Raw genomic sequence first — 26,314 nt, forward strand, 5'->3', positions numbered from 1 at the left:
CGTTTATAGATCACTATGTCAGTCACCTTTGAGTTATATATATTTAGATTATTTCAGTCTTTGGAGCCTATGTGCGTACACTGCTTACTTACAATATATTAAATCAAAAACAATGTATGTGACTTTTTATCTATCTATTATTTAACTATTATTACTTTATCTTTAGCATTTTTTCAAAGCTTACCACTATACTTAGAACCAATAGTAATTGCAAAAAAAATGTCATGAGCTAATGTTAATTTACCCTAAAACCTAACCTTTATCGCTTAAAACACCTCGTGCAAATGTTTCCCACATAAGAGCTCTTTCAGGTCTAAAATCTACTTATATTAAATATTAACGCTAATAATAGCATTAATAATATAATTATTTTTGAGGAATAAAAAGAAAAATACATTCAGAATTGAATTATAGAGCACAAATCTTAAAATAAGTCCTTAAAGTACAAATCTGCATTACTGAACTTTTTCCAATTAAAATACTATACACAAAGTGCTATTAGCTAGGTAGGTCACGCTTCAACCCAGTAATAAGCCCTAGAGACAATGGGAATAATGGGCTATTCTTTATTTCCTTCGTTTATCCGTAATCTGTCTTGTGAAAGCGTTTAAGGCCTTCTTGAGTTAATGGCACTAGAAAAATACACTTCAAGCCTGCAAGATTATCTAAATTAAACTTTGTTTCCAAGTAACTCCTACACAATTAAGTGTATTTTTTAAATGTCCGAAATTCTTTGTTTTACCCAAGTAGGTAAGTTCTCAGTGCTTAATATATTTCTGCTACTCAAATAATAGTCTCAAAGACTATCTGATTTTAAATTGCAACATGTGTCCATAAACTATCATGAATCTAAAACTAACTTAACACTATTAAGGGGGAATATAACTTCAGGACGGCGACAGAAGTGTACTTATTTGGAAATAACTACTCATAAATTAAAACGTCTCGTCCCAATTACAAAATTCTTACTTATGTCCGCGGTAAGTAATACTATAAAACTCATTGACATACAGATTCAGGTAAGGTCATATATCCACGGTGGTCTAAATCTACATTACTCACGTCGTTCGCACACATTCGCTTAGCACTAAATCGTGGCTAATGAAGCAATAGCCAGCTTACTAACGGTGTAATCTTGACAAGCCGTATTTGTCAATAACTGCGATGCTGCTTGAATCGAATGTCTTTGCCGTTACCCAGTGATGTATTTTCCCGTGAATGCTATGCAAATTAGGCCCTTCATTAATCCAATGTTGTCGTAGATGCATCCTCTTCGCGTAAACAACTTGGATTTGATACTTCCTCTTGTTATTGACAAGGTACTCGAATGATTTCTATTTAAAATATTGTGGGATATTGCTGTTTATAAAATTATGTTCAGAATAATCCGATGTCCACCTTACCATCCTTTTCATCCTTCTACCTTGCGTATATTCAATCCATTCACGTGACAATCCACTATAAACGGTTCTACTAAAGATTTATTTAGGTACCCATCGTAAACTAATGAGAATGAGTAAATTTAAATAGGCAATCTTACGATTTTCGTCTATATTTATAAATCCACAAATAAAACCAACCCTAGAGATCTTCATAAAGGATTTGCTGTAGTCTCTTCTCATTACAATGAAAATTTTACAGGACGATACTCATACCGTCCATATTTCATTAAATGCATAATTAAATATTTAATCACCTTCTATGATATCTACGAAAATAGAGAATTATGTTGTTAAAAATCTCAGACTCCTAATTTTATCTAGACAAAAATAAACATTAAATATTTTATTAATCTGTAGCTTCTAAGAATTACACCTTAACATACGACTAACATTGGTTCGCAGACAACGTAACGTATAACATTAGATACGTTACACTTAAAAACTATTTCGAATCTATGAGGTCATGTTATTTATAACTAAGTAGTTAGTAATCTCAATTCTCGCCTATTCATGCAAATTTTACGGCTGTACTAAATCTGTTCTCCATTACTTTCTTCAAATGAGTCCATTAAACTCATATTAAGCAAAGTAAATTCTAGAGATTGCCTTGCCATTTACGTAACAGTAATTTTTGTAGTACGAGATCCGACTGCGTGATCTCTAGTTCTGTCTGTTTTTAACGAGAATACGATTTTTATGAATAATTGTTGAAAAATAAATATAAATATCATTTATGATATAACTACACTAAATGGCCGTATGTCTGGCAATTAGTTCACTAAAATAAATTATACTTAAAATAAAATATTTTCATACTCTGCTTCATGTTCATTTTTTTCATCAAATTTGAAAATAATTGCGATCTTATTAGTATAGATAATCCGGTCTAATATAACTTTCTTTATTATTAAGTTTTTATATTTAAAAAGGCAATAAACATAAGAACATAGAAAGAGGAGTATTTTTACCTGTAAATTATTTTCAGGCCTCCCTATTCAATATATTTACTGTTCCATTCGTTTTCAAGTTAATATTAATTAACTAGCTGTTTTTACCATATCGTAGATATAAATTTCCTTTTTAAATTGACCAAGCCCATAATACAAAAAAACTACATTACAATTTCAATTGAAATGTAACGATTAATCAGCGAACATTGAATATAGTTTTTAATGCGATTTATTGATCAAATATTTAAAAATTGTAACGATTCCTCGCTGCGTGAACCGATAATTTATGAGAATGCGAATAAAAATTAAAAGTACTTACAAAGTTGAAAGCTAAAAATGGCTTTAAAAATAATTGGCGGGAATCCACCGCCGCTATTGAATGCTTTATTTTTTTATAACATTTTCTGCTTATGGCCACAGTTAAGTCGTGAGCTCGGCCATCTTTATTCTTTTTTCCAGATTATGGCGTTTACCAATCTCTAATTAAAATACTTGTCGAGTTTATCAAGATGACATTAACGAATACGTACAAACTATGTAATAAGTATTGCTTCGGCCATTTTAAAATACCTGCGCTATATTCATATTTGCTTCACTTTTGCGTCGAGAATTTTAAAATAGGAACTCTAATGAAGCGTACAAAGTAATCGACTGATTTTTTCTTTTTACATCTGTATTATGGCAGTTTTACCTGTTTTACGTGAATTATGCCGTTAAAGATATTAAGGATTAAATTGTTTTATCCGACAGATAATTGCTGTGGTCCTTTATGCATCTGAGGTCAATAAGGACATTTTTAATGCTATCATTTTTAATTCCACGCTTCGAAGATAATTTTTCTAAACTGTTAATAACAGATTATAAAAACTTATGTAAACAGTTTTGTAAATGTCATATGACGTGAATACAGTGTGAATATAAAAATAATTACTGTAATTATGATATTTGGAAATAAATGCAGTGTGTTATTTGCCAAACCAAAAAACATGCAACATATTATGAATACAATTTGGTATTGAGATTGTACTTTAAAATACGATCCAATTTACAAGTGTTAAAACCGGAACCACACTGTCTACATATCAACGACAAGAAATTAAAAAAAAAAAGAAACGTTTTGAATAAAGAACCGAAAATTACACACGTGATCGAACGCGAAACACTATATGCACATTGCACACAGTCAAAAATTACAGCCGGAACAAAACGTCTACATCGCGAATCTGACATAACACGAACATTCATCACGACCAGTTAGTGGGCTGTAGAGATGTTATATTAGGGTTATTTTTAGGTAATCCTATTATTATTAGCTATCTTATATTACGATACCATACCTATTACTGGGTATTAGTCACATATTAGTGAACCGATCACTATTAGCTAATCAATGTAATATTGATACCTGCGTAGGTAATATTATCTACAATAATTAACATGAAATACAAGAATACGAGAATATGCACGATATTAATCACGTAGGTATACCTATTACAGAAGTAAACCGGTGAAGGTGATTAAATTTTCCTTCATGCTTCAACAGGCTTAGTTGTTTTCAGGTGCATGTTTGTGTGAGTGTGCCGTTTCGAACGCTTGTAGGGAATTTCCATACTGGTCCATATTTCTACTGTGGCGGCGAGTGAATGAGAGGAGATGACCGCGGCTGGCAAATCATATTGCCATAACGAGGCGACTCGCCTGCTCACCTCGCTATTACGCGTCGCTATTATTTGACTAATACCTGGTAACCTATTATTTATATTCGCCTATCCTAATAAGAATATACATGGCTTGTATAATACCTGTACCTATTACTAATATATTAGTCACACGTCTAGTTGGCTGTAGTGGCCATCATCCGTGAAATGACTTAACGTGCGTGCGTATATCGTTTTAAACGTCATGCGATTACGCGTACAATTTCTTCCTATTCTAAATTGAATGCACTAAATGCTATCCATTATCTGTAATGAAGGAATGGTAATAAACGTGAGGAGTTAATAGACAGATGCGGCATTACTTGTGGAAACTACTACTTACTTACTTGTGTTACTATGTCCATCTTTATTATATGTTCTATTGTATCATAAAATAAGTATGTATATGATTTGTTTATATTTATCTTGTACTCATATTACTGTTAATGAACACTATTCTTCACTCAATCCATTCTAGTGAAATTTTGTGTTTTATCAGTATTCCAGCTTGATAGAATACTTTGGGGCCTTGTAGAACGTCCGCCCAAGGCATAGGTACTAGCAGTCCTTTGATTGCAAATTGTTCTAATTATAGTTTTTCCTAGATCCATAAAACTCATTAATTATGTAAAGAAAGAATATTTAAATGTATGTCATTTCATCGTATTCATACATTTGTCATCCTTCATCCATCATGATCCCATTAACCTTGTAGTTCTTGAAACAATACTAATAATCTAAAATCCGACTTTATAATTTCTTTGTTGTCCTCGTAAGTAAATACGTAATGTATAGTCCGCGCCAAACTGCTAGTCTGCTCTGAATTTGTTGGGAGCAAGTGTAGTCATACAATTTGGTATGGCGACGCGATTCATTTCTATATTCGGAGCGGACTAGCAGTTTTACGCGGACTATAAATCTATACATTAAGTAGATAGGCAAAATTATTCTGCTTCATTTTAATCTGTGCACTTTAAATCATTTTACAAAAAAAATAACAATTTACGGCATCCAAACTTTATCGACTAAAGAAAATCTCTCTATTTGTCTATTGTGTACACAAAGTTCAAAACATTAACTAGTTTACGGTAAAAAGTGATAGTACATAGTACTGGACACCTACTTGTACAAATAATTCGGCCAAATGTACGATACGCCGCGATTCCACACGAATACTTAATTGGGCAAATCTAACGCCGTTCTACTTTCGATTGCCTAGCTTTAAACTCGGACATCTAGAACGAAAATTGGAATAATAAATCGATTTCGTATTCGTTTTTAAGATTCCGTACAGAAAGCGACACTATCAGTAAATCTAGGCCGGTTTAAGATAAACAAATATATCTGACTTTACTCTAGATTACTGAACTATTTATATATTACATAGATACACTTTATTTTTTATTTGCAAACAATTATTAGTATCACTTGAACTTATACATTAATTTTAGTACAATAGTATATTAAGGCGTGTTCTGAACACTATTCGCGCCTACAGCTAATGTTACATTTAAATAATCGCCGAGTGCAGACGAATAGGCAAATATGAGTATGTAAACAACTTAATCGACACTGGCCAGGATATTCGTGGCGACTCCGCAGGATGTGAGCTTTTCACCGAACATCAAAGGATTGCGATGAACAAAAGAGTGAAAACACACAAATTACTTATCCCGATATTTTTTTATAATACTGAAGTAACAGAGGACCCGCCCATGGACGTCTGTAATCAACTGTCTATAAGATTAGATTTCCACCTCAGGCTAGCACCAAATGCATTGCTACCCCAGAGGACTCAGTTGAAAAGTCTCTGCTAAATATGTCTTCCCTTACCACACCCTTCAAAATTAGAACAACACTTAACACTGCTTTCAAACGGAAATAGGTGTGGTGTTGGCGCCGCTGGGGTCGAACCACAGAGTCTACCTTCAATTCTTATAAAACTACAAAAACACAATTACAACAAGAACATCGCTCTCCTTTCGTTACCATCACCTCTAGTTAATACAGACAGTTAGGCGTTTAACGAGGCGACGCACGTTCGCAGCGTTACGGATATTTTAATTTTCAGTTCACACGGCCTGTTCTGTTTCAGACGTAGCATTAATATTAATACAACTAACTGTATAGGTTGTTCGGTTCCTATAAAAATAACGTCATCCTCCAATATAGTATCAAACGTAATTATCATATAAGTGTAAACAAGTAGATTTTATATGCGATTCAAAATTATTGAGTCCATTCAAATTAAATCATTTTTTTTAAATTCAGAATAGGTTCTTTACAGAGCTCTTTTTGAATGTCATTACAATTTCGTTTTGGAGAAAAGCGGCGAAAGAAACTCCATAACACACATCTTTAAAAAAAATGTTATTTACAATGGTAAACTTTACCTAATGGTACATGTGGAGCTGGAGCTACTTCAGACCACACCGTTTCATCAGTCAAATAATCACTTAGTTTAAAGTTCGTTTTTTTACATAGCGTGTTTTACGACGCGTTTAAACTTTTTTCTGTGAGTTTCAATGTTTCTTCCATAAGTGAATGACCAGTTAGTTTGTAATATAATGTGAAAACTCTGTATTTCTGCCGTCGTAGACGATTTACCACCAAACCACGCAATACTCCTTTATAATTAAATCCTTTATAATCCTTTATAAATTAAATCAAATTGATAAATGAGCCTAGTGGTTTAAACTTGATTTCTCAATACAAACGAAAACACGGCAGTTAACACCATTGTTCGAAGACAGAAATGGGTGTGGTGGCTGTTTCGCTATCGTCAAACTACAAAGCCCTAAACTTAAGGAATACAGATGAGTTATTATGACTCCTAAAACCACGGTGGTAATAAAGTGGTTTAGAAACCAAAAGTGTTTTAAGACTATCCTTTCAACCATAGAGAAGCAAAACCACCGTCATTAAATTTACAACTTATGTCGGCTTCCGTATTTTGCGGTATTTTGTACCCCACAATTACATGAAGGCGTAAAGAATTTATGTACATAGGTTGCATTCATTCTCGTGGCAATGTGAGTACTTGTACGGTTACAGCGGCTACGTGAGTGAAGTAGAGTCATTCACAAAAGCTTATATGCTTTCAAACATTTTCGTTATTTCATTCAGACGTTTTATTAGCAATAGTAAACAAGCTGAGCCCTCACTGCTACATACATATTCTAAAAGATATTTGATTTTTATAAGTCAGTTTCTTAAGTTTCACTCAAAATATACACATATTAAGCCGCTGAAAATAATCTTGAAGTTACTCGGATTACACAGATAAGCTTTAAACAAAACAACAAACTACCAATTTGTATGTGAGCATTTTAAAAAAAAACTCCAATTCTACACAAGGCATAATAAAAGATCGTTTCGCACTTTTTCTTAGAATATAAAAAGTAAACAGAATACACATAATTCTTTCCTTATTTTTTAACCCTCATGCTTCTTTTGATTAGCCTTTCCATAGATGTAACTAAAAATAGAAAAGTTTAATATCGTAGTGGAATTATAATTATTATATTGTATACATATTGGGTAAGTTATTGCAATATAGTACTAGCAGATACAATATTGTTTTAAATACAAAATATTTATTTCAACACTTTACACTGTAACCTACGTAGGGTTCTAAACACGACTAAAAGGGGGCTTCCGGGGTTGTGGGCGGCAAGATTGGGAGGTCGAGCCGTCCGGAGGACGGCGGTGTGTGTGGTCGCATACCGTCGTAAACACCAGACGGTGTGGCGAGTCCTGGAGCTCACCTGGGTGGAGCCCGAAGGGGCGACGCGTTCAGAGGACTCCGGTTGCGTTCCGTAGGAGATTCCGGAGTCCTCTTGGCAACGTAGAGGATAGCCACCGGGGGGTTTTAGTGCGGTAAAAATCCCACATAACCCTGTGTCACTCCCACGGCACCGGGTACCTTTTGAAGGTTTCCCCCTCGTAAACAAAAAAATAAAAAAAAGGGTTCTAAACACAACATCGTAAATTGGCGTGATTTAGATTGTTTTTGATTTGTATTAAATGGCGGAATACATTTTATTCCAATTTTACGACTTCTCTTAAACAAATAATAAAACGGAATTTATATGGAACTTCTAGAGTTTTGTGTAGTCTTAGGTTGTAAGTTAATAATACTTAAAAGCTTAATTCTTTCACCTGCCGCTGGGCAGAAGCGAGAACCATTTAAATCACTAGTCAAACCGCATTCGCTACAATGTTGTTGAAGTTACTACAACCATTTATCTTCAATAACTATTAACGTTGCAATCCAGCCAAATATAGTATTACTTGTTTCTTAAAACCATCGTATTAAATAAATCCTTTCTTAATCTGCCAATTTATGTTTGCGCGAATATTAGTTATCATTGTATTTAAGTAGCAAATTAGAATGCAGTCCATATGATGGTAAGTATTCCTCATAAACCAAATGCGATTGAAGTTTTACTTCAAGAGGCATTGTCCCATAAGGTTTATTTATATTTGCAGACTTAGAGCGTGACAGACACGTGTAGTAACAGACAAAATAGTATTTATATACAATCTCTCTGTTTATTTGTATGACCGTGTTGCGATAAATAATAATATAGTGACAAATAATAATATAATGCATATAGTGTAAGGAATATTATTTTGTCTAAAATGACACGTGTCTGATACGCTCAGTTTCTGTAGATATAAAAGTACCTTAGACGAATAAATTGAAATATAATATTATTATCTCTACGCTATCACACTTCAATTTCAATCAATTTTAAAAAAGTGAATTGTAAGACACACAGAGATTAAAATTAAAATTTCGAATTGTAAGAAATGTAGTCTCTATAGCTAACCCTACCATTTACCGCGACATAATACTTTAACCACTAATAACCTGAAGTTAAAAATTAGAATTACTAAGTACATTTCTCATATATTTTACCCATCGCGCTACGAAATGCAAGTGCATGATAGTAGCTCATTCATATAATTTCAGTTGTCAATTACCATCATTACATATCATTCCAGAGGTCAATGATCCTGGTAACGTGACGGCATGGGACCTTGGGAACACAACGTAACACCAGGTGTTCATTTTAATGAGAACTAATTTTCAAAATTAAATATTATTAGTAACCTAATTGACTTTATTCTACTGTGGAGAGATACTGCCCAGATTTTCGTTACGAAATAATTGAAATATCTATTTTGAAGCATAGTAAGTATAGCACAACGTACTCAAAATTTAAATATATTCATAATGTAAAATATAGATGACTTCTGCCAATAATTAATATAATCGAAAACGAAACTAACGTATATATTTCACTCATACATTAAAACAAGAATGTTACAATATTTAAGTACATTGTTTTAACAAATTGCAACCTTACATATAATTTCCATGTATTAATTTTCTTGTATCTACTAATATCTTGGAAAATATAAGCAATACTAAAAATCTTGAAATATAATTGAAATAAAGTTAAGTTTGCAGTTCATAGTTGGAACCATAGATTTTCTTCGTTACGCTGGTTGGAACTGAAAAAATATGACGCCAGAAAACAATTATGTTTAGCATGTAGGGGCGCATACACTAATTACTCTACAACTAGCCGCGACCAGTTAATTAATTACGAAGATTCAAACTATAATTAGGCATTAAAACAAACAAAACAATCGGTGGAAATATTAAATGAACAGGCTACAAATAGATGGAGACGAAATAATACTACGTAATTAGGCATGCATAAAATAGCAAAACTTAATTGTTCACAATTTTAATGTTTAAACGGCTTATTAGGGTTCCGTACACTTAAAACAGAACTCTATTGCTAAGCTTTTGCTGTTTCTCCCTCTGTCCCATTGACATAGGGGTCTACCTCTGGAGCCGTAATAGATAGATAGGCCCATGAAATTTTAATAGAATATGTATAAATATAGTCGCTATAATATCAAATATATAAAATAAAAGAGCTTAAACATAAAAGGGTGTCTCGTTACAAGAAACCACTATTTTTCGGCGTTTTTCGCTTTATCTAATGAACAGTTAAATTTCTTTACTTCTGTGGCTACTATTATAACAAATACAAAATAAAAAATAAATGCTAATTTGATAATACGGAACCCTCCATATACCATGTTCAACTCGCACTTGATTATTTTTTTCGTATCATGTACCCGTCTTACCACTTCGTTTTATGTCGGATTCTCGAGTTAGCACACTGTAATTATTTAATTTAAACAACAATTAAAGAAGCGCCTCAGTACACCAGACATACATATCATTAACTATAATTTACTCGAATATTGGATCCACATTCACGCTTTGGTCTTCAGTAGCCAGCATTTAACTAAGAATGTAAAGAAATTAAAAGTAGGACTATAATAATAAACTTAATAGGGAGGGATTTAAAGATAAAAAGATTATTCATGTTTGTGTGTAAGGTAATGTAAATGATTAAGTTAAAAATGGAGAAGGTGATCTAAACGTCATAAAGTATTGGATGCAAATCATTAGCAAAAGTATTTTATGGCTGAACGAGCTTTTGCCCGCGGCCTCGCTCGCGTTACGAAGTAATATTTTCATTCCCTATTTTATCCCCTTGGGGGTAGAATTGATCAAAATCCTTTCTTAGCGGATGCCTACGTCATAACATCTACCTGCATGCCAAATTTCAGCCCGATCCGTCCAGTGGTTTGTGCTGTGCGTTGATAGATCACTATGTCAGTCACCTTTGAGTTATATATATTTAGACTACATGGGAGAGCTAAATTAATTAAGGGTTAACTTATTATTTTTTAACTTTAAAGTCTTTGTTTTCATCACCAATATAATTTAGTAGATATACGTAAAACTCCGTATTGGTAACACATTATTCTTCACTATACAAACAATAGCCTAAGTAGACCTAATTATGATGCAAGGTAAAATAAATGCAAGTTTTTAGTCCCTTTTTGCGAATTTTAGGAATGTTTCGTAGGAGTTACAAAGAAAAAGAAGTTACCTATATTAAATGTAAAATAAAATGTAAACAGAGATACTACAAAACAGGTCTGTGAGAGAAACATTTAGGAACATTCAAGGAAATAGTAATACTAACTTCGGCTTTAAAAGCCACTCCGGCTCATAACCCGAACAAATGGTTATAGATTTAGTTATCTTAGAATTGTTGCAATTTAATCTGTACTTACATAAAATTTAGAACATATCTCACACTTTCTATGCATAGAAAATTATCTCTAAGCTTTCTTTAGTATGAATACGATGTGAAAATTGGATTAAAGATTATTTTGATTATAGTAAATTTCAGTATTAAACTTAATTACATTTATCAAGTAGTCATAACTGCTCAAACTAAAAACCACATAGTTCCGCACGGAAAATTTAAATGAGCTTCGAGTAGGTAGGTATAATTATACGCTATATAAATATCAGAGGCGGACTTAAACTTAATTGAGTGAACGAAATCTAATTTAAATTTGAAAGTATTTCTCACGAATGTCTCGCGCAATTTATTTCAGGCCAGATCTTCAGTTGCATCCACGACCGAGGAAGTAATGAGTGGAGAAGTTGATAAGTGTGCAAGATACTCTTAATGTCCATAAGATACAATTTTATTTACGACATTTAGTTTATCTCTCCGTTGTGCGACAAATTGATCACGTTTCAGCACAGACTAGAGAGACTTTTTAATTTCGTACGATCGTAATAAGGTAATTATAGATATTCTAATTCGCAATGCAAATAAGTAGCTTTCACCGTCTTTTGAATGTTAATAGTCGGTAAGGCTTCTGCTGACTGTATTGCACCTTACCCTACTCTACATTTTTATTAATAAGTTTCGTTTCGTTGGACTCTCGGCTTTGGTTGACCCTCGTTGTATATAAATTAAAGTTTTAATCGACTGGTGTTGTTGTTGGTGGTGTGTTTTTGCAAAGTTCCAATTAGCCTCCGTCATATGAAATGAAATTCCAGACGACAGTTATTTTAAAATTTTTATCATCTTCATTTCCATATTCCAATTAAAGTATGAGTCAAATAAAAGTAAACCAAAAAACGAGAATATTCGGTGTAAGGCATAATTTGTATGTGCATACACAAATAGTCAAAAATTTGTTAAAGTATGAGTCAAATAAAAGTAAAACCAAAAAACTTTGACATATTTGTTACTTCAGGAACAACTGTTACCCGAATAAAAATGATACATCATTCGCTTAAAAGCCTTATATATTGAATGCTGCTCTTTTTATTTTCATCCCATTGCGTTTATTGTTTTCCTGCCCGTCTATATTTGCACATACACATGGTTCTTATATAAAATTTGCTCCACATATCCAAATATAGGCGATTTAATAATGCTCCGGAACAAGCATTTGCATATCTCCGACGACTTAGGCTTACCTACTAAATCATTCATTGTCCGTTGTACGGTACCTTTCTACTAAATCAGGACTTACAATATTAATTAGAGACGAGATTTCTGAAGGTGGTAGAACCCTCTGAGGTTGGACTCCGGCGGCACCACCGCCACACCTATTTCTGCCTACTAACAGCAGTGTTAAGCGCTGTTGTGTTCTGGTTTGAAGGGTGCGGGATGGGAGACATACTGTTCCGAGGCGTTCCAGCTTAGTCCCCAGGAACAGCGACGCATCTATGGCCGACCTCAGGTAGAAATATCTATTCCTATCTGGAGGTTATTACAGAAGTCCATGGGCGGCAGTAGCCACTTACCATCAGGTGTACTGCATTCTCGTCTGCAACTCCTACAGTATACAAAAAAAATTGCTATAAAATTTTCCTCCAATTATAAGTGTGCAGGTCCTCGAATTATAATCCTCCTCCATCAAGCTTTATGAGTAACTGATTTATGGTTTTCGTTATTCTTATTGACATAACTAATAAAATAAATTATTTAAGAGATTATGTATTCAGTATTGTTGGCATGGATTTAACTGTAAATTCTTCTCATTCTGAGAAGTCGTGAGTAAGTGAAGGTTTTGCAATAGAATATTTTACGTATTGCACTAAAATCAATCATATCATCCGGACAAAACGCCATTATTGTGTGGATATGCGTATAATAAATATAGTCGTAAAAGACTAAACATGACTTCAATAACCATTTTTCCGGTTCTATCGTCACATCTTGTCTCCAAGTGTCGTTTAACGGACTGGTCAAAACAAACAAAATGAGCCTAAACTTGACCGATTTACTAGTGACCATTGAAGAGTTCCATTACCTTCCTTCCACTACCATGATGTGCTCAATTAAATTATGTAGTAGTACAAACCATGAAATTTATTATTTTGTAACTACTCGTTAATAACGAATTTTTTTGTCATCTTAATTTCTAAATTTTATTTAAACAATAAACAATATAATACGATCATTTAAATTTTAAACAATATAATACGATCATTAGAAGTGAATTAATATCAACTTGCTAAATTGAAGTATGTACATTTTACATTTTATTAGTTACATACAAATGAAGCTAATACAAGCGTGATAAAATACATTGCTTTGACACACAGTAATTTGAAAATAATTAATTTTCAAATTGATTCCCACTGAGCTGTCGGGCCAGACACATAACTGAGACATCAAATAGTTGGACATCACAATGTAATGTTTCATGAAGCGAAAGTGTTCGCAGCGGTAACTAAAGTAAAACACAATAAACCCATTATTTCAATTACCACCCAAACAATGTTCTATAATACACCTTATGCTGCCATAATAAAGTTTTAAGCTTCAGAATGAGGTATCGTACAATAATGCTTGCGTGCTCGAATAATTTGTACGGCAATTTTAACTTATCATGATTGTAAGTGCCGTAGACAGTGGAGCAGACGAAACGCTTTAGTCTTTTATTTATGAGCTTTGTAAAATTGAAGGCTTTTAGACTTAGCTCAAGACTTAGTTTTGTTAACATTACGGACAATCCTGAAAAATAACTAAATTTTTGGAATGAAATTTTCAATTCTCTAGATAAATTTTATAATAATAATAATATTCGCCAGATAAATTTTACAAACTACAAAATTTTTGAATTCAAAAACTATTCACAAAATTTCATATAGCTTTTTTATTTCTCTGGTATTTATAAAGTAATATTAAAAGTCGCTAAATTCCATGAACGCGTGGGAACCACTTATAAATAAAGTACTAAAGGGATTATACAGGATGTTAATTTGGAACAAAATCTTTGTGAACTTGTTAATTTAGGACATAATCTTTTATTGTCAATTGTTTCGCTTAAAATGTCGCAGATTATTTACAATTATACAGATTACGTACGGTATTATCTATAAAAAATAAACTTTTACAATACATAAATACTTTAGTAATATAGGGGATGCTCCATATAATGCTGACCAATTTTTGACGCTCTCCAAATACGGAAAAGAAAACGACGTAACTAATATACATTTATTTGCGTCTATTTCTCTTTTATCTTATTATTTCTTTAAAATCCCTTAGTATTTACCCACAACATTCTTCAAGACAATTAAACTATTGCAATAAGAATGCCAAGTAAAATATTTAAGTTGTAATAAAAAGTATATTGACACATTCGTACGCAGAAATGTACCGAGAATGGAAAAAATAAGTAGGTAATTGTGGTAATGATGCTAGAAAAACTTCATTCCGACTGATGAGGCTCATTTTGTTTCTTTATGGGGCAGTCGACCATTTTTTATTTCTACCCATGTTATGTATGTATTTAGTACAAGTGAAGTAAGTAAGTAGTAGTATACTAGTTATGTAGAAAAACTTAGATAATTTGTTATTACTGTAGATAGAAAGATAAATAGTTGGCCCACCTGACACACATCTTAACAGGGTTCTAGTTCTAAATAATGCATTTAGATATCTGTTGAGTCTAGATCGTTGTGTATGTGGCTAGAATAAACAAGCAAGAAGATTAAAATATATGAAATAACATATTTAGCATATTAATTGAGTAAACATTTTGTTTATATTATAAGAGTAGCAGGCGAGGAGTCAACCTGATGTTAAGAACCTATTAACCGCAGTGTTAACCGCTGTTGTGTTCTAGTTTGAAGGGTGTATGGTAGTTTAAGGGAGACATACGTTTCTGAGGCATTCCAAGTTAGTCCTCAGAGTTGCGGTGCATCTATGGCGATCTTCGGTGGTCGACTAGAATTTTTGCCTTGTTTGACGTTGATTGCAGGTGCCCATGGGCGGCAGTGGCTACTTAACATCAGATGTACTGCACGCTCGTCTGCTACTTCTATATTTCATATAAAAAGGCTGGAACCAAGCCGCACCCGTTCTTAAATGTACAAATCTATATCCACGCATCATATGTATAGTGTAAATGTAGTAGGTAACCATTTCTTTAATAAAAAGTAAAATGAGTTGAACATTCTAAAGTCTCATGACCGATAGGTTACGGTCGTCGCCCGGTATTTTTTTGAGTGGCAAAAAATACTGTTAACAGACAGTGGTCGGTTTTATTGAATTTATGTGATAATAAATAAAATATTTATCGAATTCCGGATACTTAGAATGATATATTTCGGGCACAGTTTAAGAAATAACAATCATCAAATTATTTCTCGATATTTCTCAGATATGTTCAATATTTTTTTTGTTTCCTGCTTTTAATTAATTCGAGTGACGAGTGTATTAAAATATTAATCAAATTATTTAAATTGATGACCGCTACCTGTTCAACCATTAAATAGCTCTTAATTTTATGTTTGGTCATTGACTTTAACTAAACGGTTGCTATTAGAACTAAGTTTTTTTTAATGACGTAATCCGTGCTAATAAAGATAGGATCTGTAAATTGCTACTTATATGACATCTCGCTTATGTCATATCGTGTCTTTAAAAAGCAGTGATAGCCTGGTGGTTTAGAAACTCGGCTGCTTGATCGAGGGGTTCGTAGTTCAAATCCCAGGCACCTTTGATTATTCAAAGTTACGGGCGTATTAAAAATGCATGATCACTTGCTTAAAAGGTGAAGGAAAACTTCGTGAGGAAACCTACATACATGAGAGATTTATGAAAAAAATCTCAAAGGCACCTATCTCAACTCTACCAATTCGCAATTGGCCAGCGCGGTGGACTATGGCCTAATCCTTCTCATTCGGAGAGGAGACCTGTGCCTAGCAGTAGGATAGTTTGATGATGATGATGTCTTTAACTCGAGTACGAGGAATGGAATATGGAAATGCAAGCGGGTTTTTTTTTTATTTCTATTTCATTACCTGCATAACATTACTTAATTATACACAAGAGTGTCTCAACTTAACCATTTCAAGTAAGATTTTATTGAACCAATCATAGCATAGATATTTTTCATACGTTTTTTTTTGCAAATCGTACATATTGTTGTTTACAAGCCTTTTTTTAATTTTACCACCTTATTTTGCCAACCTTGTTGTTAGTATCAACCGCTATTTTCCAATTAGTTATTTATAATCGCGGCTTATACGCTATATTACCATAAAGCTTTAAAGTTTCATGGTTTTACTACTTCGTAAGTTCAAGCAATGCGCGTTCTGGTAACCTTGCTCTTGAGCACTTTGATAGATTAGATAATAGCAAAATATATTATGTGTAATAAAGGCGATACTTGCTTTTTAATGGAGATATGTTGATGAGTGTTACACAAAAATATTAAAAAAAAAACTTTTATTGTATTCGAATTATTTTAATGGTAGTGGGTAGTATCCAATGTGGAATACACAGCATAATATTTTTTTATTATTTATTTATATGAATTCGTTAAAAATTGTAAAATAAATACAAAATTTAATTCCAAGTCTCTAACTAAGTCTAAGTCTTGAACTCTCGCTTGAAATAGGATAATACGAAACCCGTTCTGCGTAGCACTTGGACAATTTTATGACGAAACAAAAAATACGGAATCACCTCAAGAGGAGTCAAACTATCACAAAACCGAAGTCTACTTCTCACCTAATGTCTACAATATAGTACAGTAGACACCGTATTACGCGCTAATCAATTTAAACATCAGTTCGCACTTGGTTACCCATTTGTGTCCTATCTCGAGATAGAATGAAGTCGCCGGGGTAATCGCGTGAACACGGGTCAGTCGGGAAGCCGTCTTGACACGCAACGGTATTATCTCGTTCCACGAATAAGGCGCGATTCGCCCTACTAACATGTAGGTCAGGCACAATAACTACTCCTAAAATAGTACGCAATCTAAGTTTGTATCTAGTTCGCTTGAGGAATTACTGATATTCCGAATTCCTAATGTTCCATAGTACTCGTAGATAAGTATTTAGTTTTCTAGAGCGGTAGTCTTCTGGTTTAAAAGATGTGCTAAGATTTCCTTTCAACTTGAACTGTAAAAAATAGAAGGAGAGAATATAGGTGTTTAATACCCCCACTGTGTCATTAATCACGGCTGGGATAATCCGTCGTTTAAGAAATAAAAGATACATGTTCAAATATTAAATTCTAAATTTGAAATTTGAACATATTTCTTTACACACTCAAATATTAGTTTTTTTTTATTAAAAATAACAATGAATTACATTATTACCGCCAATCAATTTAAAAATCGACCCATTTCACAAGCTTTCATTCAACGCGATTTCTAACAAACTTTCAATTTACTCCTCAGTCCTTTCATAACAAAACAACAAAATACTAAATTTAATAAACCAAAATTTCATTCTTTCACAACCCATTAAGAGTACAGTCACGTACGAAAGCCAATCAGCTACGTGATTCACACGTATGCGTTATGTAACCGAATTCGTTACGATAAATATTTAAGCTTACATAAAAAGAAATGGTGCTAACATTCTATTACGCGGTGTTTAAAAATTGCACTCAATCTATAATGCTACTCTTCCTTATTTCAATTTTGAATTGTAATTAATTGTTTTTTATGAAAGTTACTACTCTATGTGTATTAGAAGTCTGTGATTTATGATAGTTGTGACCACCAAATGGCATATGCAAAATATTCTATGAAATTGTTAATACACCGTGTCTATACAATGCTTGCTTGGCTCCTGAAAATTCAGACTTCTAGCTTCATATGCAACGAAGTTACAGGGGGTCAAAAATGGGCCGAATTGCTTCGAGAAAAGAATGCTACGGCCGTGCCGCTATTTTTGGCCTTGGCTCGACTTGGCGGAGGCACTGCCGTGCCTCCAGATATACAAAATTACGTGATTCCACTTGACGAAAGAAACGACACTCGTAAAAATGCATTAAATTTTAATTGTAGTTTCGTTGACAGGTGTCCTTTACTCATTCAGTCAACATTTACAGTACAGTACAGGAAAAACTGGAACCGAGTAGTTTTAATCAACATTTATTTCTTAATACAAAGTCTTTCAAGTTTTACAGTATGTTAGAGTATTATATATAATCATGCATTATTTTACATGATCCAAACCAAATTGACATTATTCTACGACTCAAAAAATACTTTGTAAAGGTTAATACCTTAAAAGGATTCCTACAGATATGAAAGCCACTTTAACTAATACGATATGAATCTTAGCTAAAGACCAACACAGACAACCTTTTGAGGAGTATCTCATACAATTTTATTTACCTGTTATCACCACGTATAGTAAGGCACAAATACTACCTGATAGAAAGTGGAAACTTCGCCATGGACATTTACAACATCAGAGGGGCCGCTAATATATCGCCGGCGTTGAAAACTTTTTGCACTTTTTTGAAGAACCCAATCTCGTAGCACTACGGGATTACTCAGAAAAAAGTAAATGTCCTCACATGGTTCTCTATATACACTGCTTCTATAAGAAATAGGTCTAGTGGTATCAACAGAGTTTAGCGAACACTTATACAACTTTAATACCTATTTTACACTTTCAAGTTTAAATAAAAAGCGTTCTTAACCAGAATGCCTCGGATAAGTATGTCTCCCTTACCACACCCTTCAAACCAGAACACAGTAGCGCTTAACACTGCTGTTATTAGGCAGAAATCGATGTGACAGTGGTGCCGCCGTCGAACCACAGAGAGTTCTACCTTCTTATACCTTTTCTTTTTCGTTTTCGAGGGGGAAACCTTCAAAAGGTACCCGACGACGTGGGAGCGACGCCGGGTTATGTGGGATTTTTACCGCACTAAAACCCCCCCGGTGGCCGTCCTCAGCGCTTGGTGGAGAACTCCGGGATCTCCAATGGAACACAACCGGAATACCTTCTTATACCTAACCTTATTCTGTATACTGTTTTATTACTAGAATAAGTAGCTAAGGGCCTCTAAAACATTGATTAGCCATTTACATTCCGCTTGCAGTAAATGCGCAAGATAACAACTGGGTTGAACCGACAGTTAATTCGCGTAGTTAAATTGGTACACGACTAACTAATCACTACGAGTACTATTCGTCACAGAAGGCATTCATGAAGTCGGGTTTTGAGAAATCTTAATGATTATAATTAGCATTTAATTTTGCGTCTTTTTAATAATATAATCTACGTCAACTCATTATTTTCCTACTGCTAGGCACTGTCTGTTCATATGAGAGAGGCTTAGAACTAATCCACCGCGCTGGCCAAGTGCGAATTGATAGACTTCGAATAGTCTTTAGAACTGATTTATCCCTTTACACCCGAAGATTTTTTTTCGCAATTTCCGATTCAAAACGTTTATTACGGCTTTTTATATAGCTTAAGGGATCCACAAAAAATACGAAAAAAAATCCAGAGTTTATACGTAATCCAGAAATCGACCCGCACGATCGTGAGTCTCCGGTGGGAACTGTCACACTCACGATCGTGAAAATTGCAAAAAAAAATAGTTTTTTATCAAAAAATATTAGAAATTTAAAACAATTTGGAGATATTTAACATCACTGTCTTTATTTTCATTAGTCTTTATAAAAAAACTGTCTTGGCAATGAAACCTAAACTACGTAATTCTATGAAAATCAACATTCTTCTTTCTTCCGTTATTGCCTCCGTCTTAAATCCAGGTCTCCAAGGCGTAGGTATTCTTGGCTAGGGAATACATCCAATGATAATGCAGATGGAGAAAACTTTAGCCATATCTATTGCAATTAAATTAAGTTTTCGACCGGTTCTTCTTAGATAATATAAATTTGTGCATCTGGTTACATATCAAGAGCCTCATAATTAAAATATTAAGAAAAATATTTCTTTGGAAACTTTACTGGAGATGTTGGTAGGGATGTGTAGACCTTTTCAAGACAGAAAACGTATTCTTTTCCAAGCTATTTTTCGATATGTTGGACGTGAAGATGCTCGGCGGCGAGAAATTTCTAGGGATGATTTTAAAGTAGATGGTTGAGGTTCAGGCTCAAGTTCCAGATCCAATTCTAGGTCAGTTTCTATTTGAGGGTCTGCATGTGCTTTTGGATCTGTTTCAGGGCACAATTCTTCAAATTGAAACTCTTCTAATCTATTTGGTTAAAGCTCTTCACTTTCATGAAGATCTTCAATATCCGATACATTTCTCCTCACCCCGCACTGGCAAAATATGATCGTCATTTAAATGTACCCCTAAAATTGAAACAAACAAAATTGATATTGACAAAACTTACACATAACTGGTAATAGCAATAAAAGCATTTTCATCAAACGTTATTCTGCACCAACAACCGTAGGCACACGATCGTAACAGTTGAAATTTGCAACCTAATTGTATCTAAATTGCAAGTTAATCGAATAAACTACTAAATTCCACGTATTTAGTGTTCTTTTAGCTTTCAAATTAGCTATAATTAATAATAGATACTAAACATTTAATACCAAAAATAATTATATACCTGTGACAGTGCGCGGGTCGAAAAAATCTGCCATCTTTGGACGAGTCCCTAGCACAACTGACCGCCTGCACCCCGCTCACTAAGCCGGTAGCACGTGCGATACTCTCCTCACGATCGATCGGCATCGGTTGCGTTTCGAAAAATAAGAAGCTATCACGTGGGAATTTTTTTAAAGTGAAACTCACGCTCATATCATCTCGGGTGTAAAGGGTTATTGAATTCTCAGCAGGTTCCCTCACGATATTTTCCTTCACCGTTATATCAATTTTTAATACGCACATCAGAGGGGCGTATCTAGGATTTTAACAGCTTAATGTTAAACGAAGCTGTGAGCCACTAAGCTATCACTGCCTTATGCATGTCCTTGGTCCTGCCCCAGACTTGAAAAAACTGTAGTGACCTTATAAGGCTGTCTACATAATTCATTTACTTCAAACATAACGCAGTTTTATCACATCCAACCAAGTATCAGATGATTAATTCTATAAAATTACGAGTATCAGTGACGTTACCGAGCGGACCAATTTATCTTCCTATCGATATGCATGCAGTAATTACCTTTCGCTAAACACGACTCCTCATTAATACGAGTCGGTCTCGTGTGACAACGTTTCAATTACGCTGTATAAAATGGAATTGTTTATGTTCGTCATTTATATAGGCTAGTTAATCCATTTTTATGTAATAATTTCAACACACCTCACTATAGAGAGACTTATTTTAAAGCGCGATCGACGACCCGCATGACGAGGCCGTCACCATACCGGTCTGACGCGCAGAGGGTCCTGAGTTCGATCCCCGGCCAGACAAATATCTCAATGATAAATTAGGTCTCTGTTTTGGGTCTGGGTGTTTGTGTATTTGTCACTGTGTGTGTCTATAGCATCCACGATACAGGGAATCCTTGTGTGGGGCTGTGAGTGTAGAAAGCGTTAAGCGTTTAAGGTTAAATTCGTATAAGGATACTCCCTTATAGCAAGCATATCGCGACGATTCGGTTTCGGGCGATTCTGTCTATGTCTAATGTCTGTAGTTTACCGAGACACTTTGTCCTATTTAAGTATTCTGTACAACCTGAGGTTTACTTGTTTTCATCTAGAAACAATCTCAGGAACACTAGACAAATATTATGTTTAACGATACTTTATACCTTTTAAATTTGTTATGCTCTAAAAATTCTTGAAGTAATTAAGGGAGAAACAATCTTGAAAACACAAACGCTTGAAACTTTTATCCATTTAAGTAATTCCATAAAGAATATGGTTTATATTAAGTAGATTATAAAACGGCTTTTATGTTTTGGCATCATGAAAACGCGTATAAACATTATTTGTTTGTAACAATCGATCAGGTCACAATGACTAAATATATAACCCAAGCATAGTTCACAAATACCTCTACGTAAATGGTCGATCAGTCCTGGTCACAATGAATAGTTATATAACCCAAGCACATTTCTAAAATACCTCTACTTAAATGGTTAATCTTACTATTCTTCCCATAAAATAGAACTTCGCCAATAAATCTGTTTTGCTCATCAATATCCAATGATATCCGGAAATGACAATATGTCTAAAGCTAGTTTATTAACCATGAAAATGTTTTATGCCTTAGTAATCATTTTAGCCATAATATGAAGCGTCTCAACCGCTAATCGAACAAGATAGGCTTCTAATGCATTTGGCTACAAAATACAAAAAATATAGGTATATACAGAACAACGTATGCGGAAATCCAATAGCCGTATGCTTGTAAGACACTTACAAGAATAATAAAACATCGTTTACGGTTTGTCTATCCCTTTTTATTTTCTATTTACTTTCTATATTGTAAACTACATGTATGGTACAAGGACATACTCGTATATAAATTATTTGCTCGGTATTCGCATTTTACAGCGTAACTTTAGTTAAACGTTAGCATAAACATGGTGTTCCCATCTATTTGTAAGAATTAAAAAATGTTCATCGGGATTTATAAAATAAAACTTGTTTTAAAATATTGTGGTGTAGAGCTGAGCCTTGTATTAATAAGTTAGTTACAATAAAGCCTTCATCCAAGAAAGATCCATACACTCTCAATCCCTACACGGGCCTTAACACTATATATAATTCAAGGCTCAGCTTTACACCACAATACACGAGCCTTAACACTATATATAATACAAGGCTCAGCTCTACACCACGATATAGCGAAATATTGCAGAGTCCCCAAAGTATGACTTTCATCTACACCTATAATCTGACACTTTCACAGAAACGTGCGTAAAACGATTTCTTAATCGATTACTCAAAACGGTAACATGAATGTGGAGTAATTGGTTCGAATCATATTTTAATTAAGAAAGCAAAAATAATCGATTGTAATGTTTTCACGTATTAGGGGCTACCCGAAACACGATTAGTTAACAGAATAAGTATTAGGTAGAAGTGCTTTCCGCTGTCAATTGTGCCTACTAACTTCTGACCACAAATTCAATAGTATAGAGCAGGGTTCTCAAAGTGGGCTACGTGCAATCCTTGAGATCATTTGTAGAGAAAACTGAATAAAATTTACTTAACGGTGATTACTTGTCATATTAAATTGAAAGTGCTTCTAGAATTTACAACAAAATCTAGCCCACCACATCACCTTTATGACTGTAATACCAAATTCCTTATTTTGTTCTATCTTTATTCAGATTTTTAAAGGGATCGCCGTTACTTCAAAAGTTAAGAAGAGTACGTAGTACTATAAATTTGAGAAACAATATAAAAATAAAATCACACCTCGGCATTAAGTTGTCCACATGTAGCCTCTACCAGGTGGATTTATGTCCCGGTGGAGGCTGCGAATGTGATGGATTTAGAACATAAACCCGATCGGATACACCGCTGATTGCCTTTTAAGGATGGCCTATATCTAGAACGGATCTCCATAATCCGATGTATGTCCTGTGTTTATGTATAAATAGACGCTGTGCAGTGACAATTGCACTAGAAGGCACTCTACATAACATATTTAAGAATATTTTTGTAATAAAAGTAGGTTATATTTAAATCTAAACACATCTTTTTCATTCACAAATCGTTTTATTTTAGCAATAAAGTTATGGATAAAATGTTAAGTAAAAATACGGTAGCACTACCAAAACTTAATTATATAAATATTATAAATATTTATCGCCCTAATGTAGGCATTAACATTAACATTATATCAATAATATAATGTTTTGCTACCAGAGATTAAAATTTAACTACTTTTCCTCCTAGAAATTTTGAACTATGGCAAGGAAAAGTTGGATAGATTGATTATTAATATCGTACGTATACGAATCCTTACACCGAAAATCCATAGTTATTTCATTTTTGATAACCGTTATAAGTGAAAATACAAAATTCTTGATGGTAATGTTCACCTGCTCTAACCATTTACTATTAAGTGATCCATCTACGAACTTAACCAAAAAAGCATGATCTGTTAAATTACTATTCTGTGGTCATATTAACGATGTCTTGGTCGGCTTGGTGTCAAAACCGTTATAATTTTTCGCTTCTGGCAAGAGGTTCGTGCGAGGCGATTATAAGAGATTATCGAGCCATTGAAAGAAAATTACGAAGCTTTTTCTAAAGCACATACGCTTATTAACTCATAAGCATTATCGAGCGGCTTAAAGTTCTGCCATAACTGTTTATAATGTTATATTAACAATGTTATTATCATGAATACGAATTTCAATGAGGTAATATAAAATAATGTTAGCAAAATAGTACCTAATTTTCATTCAGTAACAATTTTATATTTATTGACTTTGTGAACCTTTCGCGACATTTATAATGTAAGACTTATGAAGTACATTATTCGCTATATTCTACTTTATTATTTAATTTCTAATAATAGAATTCCGAACTGTATTTAAAATAACGAGAATTATTTCTGCACGTTGATAGGATAAGGGGTAATAAAAGATGTCATGTTCAAGGTTATTATGAATGAAAAAAATTCTAACTCGATATTTTCATAATATCCTTTGAAACTCTATACACTTAGGTACGACATTGATAATTTTTTTTTTTCAGAAAATTTATAAACCGTAGATAACATTTTTAAGTGACGGAACTATTCATTAATTCGTAAACTTTGAATAATAACGTTTAAAATAATATTACCGTTTTATACCGTGGAAATGTGTTATAATTTTGAAGCTTATCTATATGCATAGAAAATAATCATTATCACCGGAAAACCTATGATTTGTTCATTAATATGATAACGAAGACATGCTCATACACAGTTTACGACTTGTGCATAGCATATGCAAATAATATTAATAGAGATGTATTGATGCTAATGTGCTCATTGTCAGTATAATAAACATTGTTTTTATAAGCCGATGCTACCGGATAATGAGATGGTGCATAAAAATGTATGCTACTGTTGTAAAGAACAACGATTTGCATTTGAAGAAATCCTGATTGCTTTTGTAGATGAACTATTTCCTTACTAAAGTATATTGAGTATATTAAATATATTAAATAGGCGTGCTATTCTTACGAATTTTAATTGTAGTAGTGTATAATAACGTTGTTTAAAATTATTCGCTTTAATTTAAAATTATAAGTTCCACATTGTTTAAAAAATGTCCGTAATATTTTTCATGTAGAACTTAATTGGTAAATTGAAAATGTTATACGTTTAAAATGAAGTTTATTGATTATAAAAAATTTTGATTGCGATTGCTATTATAAATTGTTTGAGTGATTCATAAATAATTTAATGCTACTTCAAAATTATTATTTCTATTATTTACTTATTTCAAAAATTTTATTTATAAATTATTTTCTTTACTATTAAATACTTCTGTAATTTTTAATTTTAATTAGTAATATTTTTATTTACAACGTATTTTCATTCAACCTAAAACACATTTTAACTAAATATTCAAACAAAAATTAAATAAAAAATAAAAAGAAACACTCACCAATGCTACACTGTAACGCACAACTCACAGTTCAAAGTCAGCTTGGGTATATTGAATATATTAAATTAAAAAAATAAAATGCAAAAAATAATATTACAAATACAAATGTCACTGCACTCCCCGTCGCGGTGTACGGTGCGCGCGCGCCGCGGAACTCTGCGAGAGTGGCGCGCGGCGACGCGCTCTCACGTTTATACGGACAGCAGGGTGCTTTCGCGATTGTGACCAGACAATTTTCGGGGGTAGAAAACGTCTGGCCTGCCCTTTATCGCCGCTTTATTAAAGCAAAACTTGCAAACGTCTGGTCTGCCCTTTATCGCCGCTCTAGGGTCTTTTTATACAGAACATGCAAAAGTTTGTGGTCCGCTAGCGCAAAAGGACGTTTAAAATCAATCAGATAGGGTTATAGGCGCTTCCCATTTACGAGTACTTTCGCTCTTGGATGCTTGGCTTAGATATGAACATTATTTATTTAGTTCATTCAACAAATTT

At 33.5% G+C, this 26,314-nt stretch overlaps 1 protein-coding gene and 1 long non-coding RNA gene across 3 annotated transcripts in view; both read right to left on the reverse strand.

Annotated features, from left to right (window-relative positions):
* LOC140744209 (uncharacterized) overlaps positions 1–25,987 on the reverse strand; it is a 154,071-nt gene extending 128,084 nt beyond the window's left edge. For both annotated transcript variants that reach the window (XM_073075719.1, XM_073075718.1), the window contains exon 1: positions 25,823–25,987. The gene's annotated coding sequence lies outside the window, so the exon portion shown is untranslated. The remainder of the gene's footprint in view (positions 1–25,822) is intronic.
* Positions 19,916–21,068, reverse strand: LOC140744199 (uncharacterized). The gene is made up of 2 exons (XR_012102533.1): positions 20,863–21,068; positions 19,916–20,596 (listed from the first exon to the last, which is right to left on the reverse strand). It is a non-coding gene; the product is annotated as an uncharacterized LOC140744199 (long non-coding RNA).
* Positions 25,988–26,314: the final 327 nt, after the last annotated feature.

Source organism: Epargyreus clarus, unplaced genomic scaffold, assembly GCF_041222505.1.
Source record: "Epargyreus clarus isolate Ecla_fem2 unplaced genomic scaffold, WU_Ecla_fem_2.2 ptg000008l, whole genome shotgun sequence".
Lineage (NCBI taxonomy): Eukaryota > Metazoa > Arthropoda > Insecta > Lepidoptera > Hesperiidae > Epargyreus > Epargyreus clarus.